Raw genomic sequence first — 6,784 nt, 5'->3', positions numbered from 1 at the left:
CCGGAGCCTGCGCTCCGCAACGGGAGAGGCCACAACAGTGAAAGGCCCGCATAACAAAAAAAAAAAAAAAAAAAAAAAAAAAAAAGGTGGAAAACAAGTGAGCATTACTTTTTTTTTTTTTTTTTTTTTTGCGGTATGCGGGCCTTCCTCTATTGTGGCCTCTCCAGTTGCGGAGCACAGGCTCCGGACGCGCAGGCTCAGAGGCCATGGCTCACGGGCCCAGCCGCTCCGCGGCATGTGGGATCCTCCCATACCGGGGCGCGAACCCGGTTCCTCTGCATCGGCAGGCGGATGTGCAACCACTGCGCCACCAGGGAAGCCCCGAGCATTACTTTTCTAATGAAATAAATTGGGAAGGTCTACATGTGTGTATAAAGTAATTTTAATTTTCATATGGGAGATGAAAAATAAAACAGTAAAAAGGCTACAGAGAACAATCAACTTGGTAGCAATAAATAATGTAAATCAGAAACTGTCAAATTTGAACTTACTTTACAATTAACACATAAAATGTAGGAAAATCTGAGAAATAATATGGACATATATAGCAATGAAAATTATTTTCTGTAAAAGTTCTGTTCTCTATGGAAATTACTCTCATAGGAATAATTCCAAAAGAAATTAAGGATCAAAACAACAACAGCAAAATCACCTCCCAAAATAGAGAAAACTTCTATAATGAATGGTGTTGGTGGCATACATAAACACACTGGTAATAAAAGACACTGCCACATTTAAATTCCTGATTTAATAAACTGTGACTTCAAATAACTATAGAAAATACATTGTAATAAGAAACCATGCTTACACAAATGTAATATGAAATGCAATCTTGGATGTAGCATAATGAAAATTGCAAGCTAAGAAACATGGTTTGAAAAAAGTCCATCTCTCATACATACATGATTAAAGTTTAGAAAAGTCTTCTATCTCATCCTACAAATAAAACCAGAAAATCAATAACAAGGCCTTTTTTTTTCATCCTCAAAAACATAAATTAGGAGAACAGAAGGATTAAAAAAGGTAAAAGGATGCTAAAATGAGAGGAATAGATACATTAAAGGACTAAACCATAGGATTTCTCATGTGAAACGATAACCTCCATGAATACATTATACGGTAAGGACTTATTTACTATTGAAGACTAATTGTAGGTAATACTAGAATGGAATAATAATAGAATGATAGAAATAATACAAATAATAAAATAATAGAAATGGCTAATCTTATGATTTTTAAGAATAGGCAGATGGAAACCTCTGACTTTCTCACCTTCACTCTTTAAGAGATAATGTCTCTGCTTCCTTCCACAATACCTTAAGCCTATGCAGGCAGATCAGTTTCCCCAACCAAAGTACTCACTGCTCTTTTAGTTTTAGGGAAATGATGGAGAATTTATCAGTTTCTTGTGGCTGCTGTTACAAATTGCCACAAATTGGACATCTTAACACATAAAAATTTATTCTCCCATGGTATGCTAGAAGTCCTAATTCAAGGTGTTGGCAGACCAAATACAAGAACAAGAGATGTTCCTGGTGTTCTTTTCACTTAAGAATTTATTAGAATTTTAGGAGCTCTGTGCCAGAAACTGGGGGCAGAGACCAAAATATACATTTTCTATTATTTCACATATACCAAAATAAGTTTCAAGTCCAAAGGTGGCCTGCAGGAAGTCTCCCCTCTTCTTCTGGGGTGGTCAGTCTTTTTCCATTAAGGCCTTCAACTGATTGGATGAGGCCCACCCACATTATAGAGGGTAATCTGTTGTACTCAAAGTCTGCTGATTTGAATGTTAATCTCATCTAAAAAATACTTTCATAGAACATCTAGAATAATGTTTGGCCAAACATCCTGGTCCTATGGTCTAGCTAAAATGACACTTAAACTGTCTCAGTCATCTTTGCCTCTGAGCTCACCATGTGGCTGAGACTGTCAGATCTGCATTGCAATCTCCCTAACAATTCTGATTCCTTCCGCCTTTCTTGTCACAGTGTCAGGTCAGAGTCGTGGTCCAAAACCTTTTCCTGTCATTCCTTCTTCCTTCTCCTGTGTCTTCCCAAGGTGTTACACTGTACCTCCTCCAACAGTTTACCTGTACCACTAACTAACTCTACCTCTGCCTCAGTGTGCTTTCTCAAGAACCTACACAAGCGGGGAATTTTGGAATAAACATTTGCAGGCCTCTTTTTTAACTCCTTGCTCCCCTTAAGGGCTCCTGCCTGTGGGAAGAAGTTGATAACCTGATTGATCAGCTCTGACATTTACTGGGGCCATTTTGTATTGGTGGTTAAAGTCACCTTACGTCCATGGTTGGTGTTAGGGGTGACACATCTTCTTTGTGTTCTGTTTTCTGGATCCATGCCATTGGCAGTGAAGAGGGCCAAGGCCTTTTCCCCAGGGAGACGTTGGGATGAAGCCTGGCTGTTCTTTGTGTGCTCTCTTCTCCCCCCTGCACCCCAGCTGTAGTCTCATGCCCCAGCCACAGGTGAGGGAGCCTGTGGGGCATCGCGGGGAGTGCCTTGAAGTGACTTTTCTTCTCACTGTTGTGGCAATATCTTGACTTTGGTTTTGTGAGGAGAGGAAGGATAAAACAGCAAAGATGACAGAATTGTGGGAGAAGGAGCGAGAAGCCTCTTTTAGGCCATGTACCTTGCTTCAGCTTTTCTCAGAATGATATGGTGAGTTAAGAAGGACTTACCCAGCCACTTTGCCCCCATTTAGCTATTGATATAATAAGGATTCTCTCTCAATGAGAGTATTTGGTGGAAGATTCTTTTTTAAAATTTATTTAATTTATTTATTTTTGGCTGCATTGGATCTTCATTGCTGTGCGCGGGCTTTCTCTAGTTGTGGCGAGCGGGGGCTACTCTTCGTTGCGACGCACGGGCTCTAGGCATGCGGGCTCAGTAATCGTGGTGCACGGGCTTAGTCGCTCTGCGGCATGTGGAATCTTCCTGGACAAGGGCTCGAACCTGTGTCCCCTGCATTAGCAGGTGGATTCTTAACCACTGCGTCACCAGGGGAGCCCTTGGTGGAAGATTTTGAACTCCTAACAATACTGAGAAAGTTACTAGATCATTCGTTTAACATCCTTATGCTGAGCACTGCACCGGGGACTGAAGACACAAAATCAAATAAGATAAAGCTTTTGCCCTTAAGAAGCCCTCAGTCTTGTGAGGAGAAAGCCATGTCAGCAAGCACAAGCAAAGCTCTAAGAGAGAAGTGTACACAGTTGGGAGTGGGGGTCACATTTTCTAGCTCTTCCTGGGTGGTGGCATGTGGATGAGTGAGTGTCCAAGAGAAGATAGCCCATAAGTTGGACCTAGAAAAAGTAGGAGGAGTCTGAAAGGTAAATGGGGAAAGAATTCCAGGCAAAGGGAACTCTATTTTCCCTGGCAGATATTGGTATGCGCAGGAAGTGGAGAATAACTTTGTAAAGGAGACCAGGTAATAAAGTACCACAAAAACCCCTAAGATGGCAGACTCTTTCTTTCTTTCTTTCTTTCTTTTTCTGCTTTCACGGAAGCTAGTTGATGATAGCAATGATATATACAATTTAAGGGTCTATTGTTGCATATTTAACTTATAGACTTTAATTAGGAATCACATCCTCCATTGCTTTTACTGGTCTTTTGATTGCTGAGGACATTAACTTCTTTTGTTTTTTTAAAGAAAATGAGCTTTCTTAAAAGAATGACTTTCACCCAAGGCAATTCCAACAAGAAATTGTCAATAGGTAAAGAAATGAGAGTAGCAGGAACCAGGGAGAGAGTTATCAGAGGAGTTTAATTAAATAAACTTCATACTGTACGCATGATCTTTAGAACAGCAGTGAACACACTAAGACCTCAGGTACATAGTAAAATGTTGTGTTATTTAGAAAAAAAGTCTCATATTCATAGTTCAACTTTTATCGTCTACGTGATTCAGGGAACCTGAAGAGTACGTTTCTAAGAAGAAAAAATGATTGCTACCTGGTATGTCACATCAGTTTATATTGCCGGTCTCTGAACTTCAGCTCCTTCACTCATTCTTTCATTTATTCATTCAACAAGCCTTTATCAAACACTGGCAAAGTGAGAGTCACAGCCTGCAACCCAAGATAGAAAGGGGAGAAATAAAGGAATGAATAAGGAACATGAAGAGGGATTAGTCTCCTTGTTATGCAAATAACTGAGCCTGAAGAAACACAGAGATCCATAGAAAATCTGGTCTTTGGCCCAATTGGCACATTCTTTTTTGCATGGTTCTCCTTTACTTTGAGCCTGATCTTTTTTTCGGGCCATGCTTGAACTGGTGTTTAAAGCTGTAGTTTCTAGTATGAGTTTGTATTGACTGGAGCAACATCCACAGGATCTCTCGTGCAGCCTGTTGCCATATATTTGGAAGTATCTACCCTTGAAAACACTTTTATCTGAAACTATGTATGCCCCCCTTTTTTAAAAAAACAAGACAACTGTACTGCAATGTTTTGCTGGGGTGAAAAAGACAAACTTCATGGAATATTATTCTAGTAACATTGTTAGTACCCAGGGCAATTGGTATTGTGTAGATTTGGCCTTGAAACAATGTTTTCCAAGACAGAAATGCTGTGTGACTTCTAAAAGCGAAGTGCCCCTAACAACTTCTGATGAAGAGTTTGATTGTTGGACCAGTGATATCTGCAATCCTAAAACAAATTCAGCTGAATAGTAATATCTCCAAGTTGGCAAACTGAAAAATTACTCCTCAAGGTTTGGAGCCCTTGTGTACCGAATTTCAGGAGAATTTAGAGAGCTTTCCATAAATAGAAATAAAATTTAAATGAAAGTTCATATGTGATACCTTCTAGCTAAACTGTTAGAAATGTATGCAATTTTCTTAATGCTAAAGTGGCATCATAATCACCTGTAGTTATCATCATTGTCTTATCCCTTATGAAGTAGCTACTTTTACCTCATTACATTAATACAAAACAAGATTTACTCCAGGTATGTCCAACTATGGGGTAAAATAATGTCATTCTTAGTAATTTAACGTAGGTACATTGACTTAGATGTTTGGTTTTTTTTTTTTTTTCCTTAGATTCAAGTATCGCTTTTAAATAATAGCATTTATCTTAGTAAGTCCAAAAATTACCAACAAGGCTAGCCAATTTAATTATTCATATTTTCATATGATGTATTTGGTATTTGTTACTGCATAACAAATTATCCCCAAACTCAGCAGCTTAAGACAACAAACATTTATTATCAGACAATGGGTCATCATCTGAGGGCAGCTTAGCTGGGTGACTCTGCTTCAGAGTCTCTTGAAAGGCTTCGATCAAAGTCATGGTCAGGGCTACAGTCATCTCTAGGTTCTCCTGGGCACATGACTGTTGGCAGGTTTCACTGGCTGGTGCATGAACACGGTTTTTTCCACATCAACCTCTCACAACATGGCAACTTGCTTTACCCAGAATGAGAACTGAGAGAGAAAATAAGAGAAAAAAAAATACCGGGTCTCTGTCCTTGGAATTCCCTGGGTGATAGGAATGTCTTTTGTTCTAATGAGGCGACTCTTGGTGGGCTAACTGGATAGCTTCAGGATGGAGACTGGCACCAGAAAGGTCAAACTGTGATTAGAAGCTTGGAACTTTCAGCCCCACCCTCCATCTTCTGGGGAGGGAGGAGGGGCTGGAGATTGAGTTAATAATCAGTCATGCCTATGTAATGAAGCCTCCATGAAAATTCCTAAACTACAGGGTTTGGAGAGTTTCAGGCTTGGTGAAAGCATCCATGTGCTGGGAAGGTGGTGGACTCTAAACTCCATGGGGACAGAGGGTCCTGTACTTGGGACCCTTCTAGATCTCACACTTGCTGTGTACCTTTCATTTGGCGGTTCATCTATACCCTTTGTTATATACTGTATAATAAACCAGTAAATCTAAGTGTTTCCTGGGGTTCTGTGAGCCATTCTAGAAAATTATTGAACCCAAGCAGAGGTTGGGGGAACCCCAATTTATAGATGATTGTTCAGAGTGCAGGTGACAACCTGGGACTTGTGATTGGCACCTGAAGCGGGGGCATCTGAGCTCTTAACTTGTGGATCTGTGCTAACTCCAGATAGATAGTGTCAGAATTTAATTGAATTGTAGGATACCCAGCAGAGAATTGTTTGATGTGTGGAGAACCCACACATCTGGTGTCAGAAGTATAGTGAGTGTGTGAGCAAAGGAAAACACATGAGTATTTTTCCTAGCCAGAGTTATCAGGTCCAGTCCACACTCAAGGAGAGGGAATTACACAGGGTAAAAATACCTGGAGGTAGAGATCCCTGGGGGACATTTTAGAGGCTGCCTATCACATATGGTATAGTTGGTCAGCTTTACTATTCATGTTTTCAAATGGTAGGTTAAGACTCTACCATATCATGATTGTGATAATTATTTTTTAATTTGGGTTTTATGTTCCATGATAAACATTTCTGCCAGAGCCTTTGCCCTGGGGAGATGGGATGTTACCTTTTAGAGAAATGGAATGGTGGATCATACTATTTTTCACAATTTGTCCTCCCTTCCATACCCTTGTCATGCTTCAATGTGGGAGAAATATAAGTTGCCACCTCCCTAACTTTAGGCTTGGTCATGAGACTTGCTCTGGCCAATGGGACATGGAGGGAAGAAACACTGTGCCAGTTCAGAGCAGAAGCTTTAAGAGTCATTGTGTGTTCCCACTCACCCTTTTATACTCCCACCTGCCAGAAGGAAAACCACAGGATGGGAGATACGGGACACAGACCTCAACTAGAGCCAGGCATAAGC

Source organism: Physeter macrocephalus, chromosome 8 (genome assembly GCF_002837175.3).
Source record: "Physeter macrocephalus isolate SW-GA chromosome 8, ASM283717v5, whole genome shotgun sequence".
NCBI classification, from domain to species: Eukaryota; Metazoa; Chordata; class Mammalia; order Artiodactyla; family Physeteridae; genus Physeter; species Physeter macrocephalus.
This window is presented reverse-complemented; position numbering follows the sequence as displayed.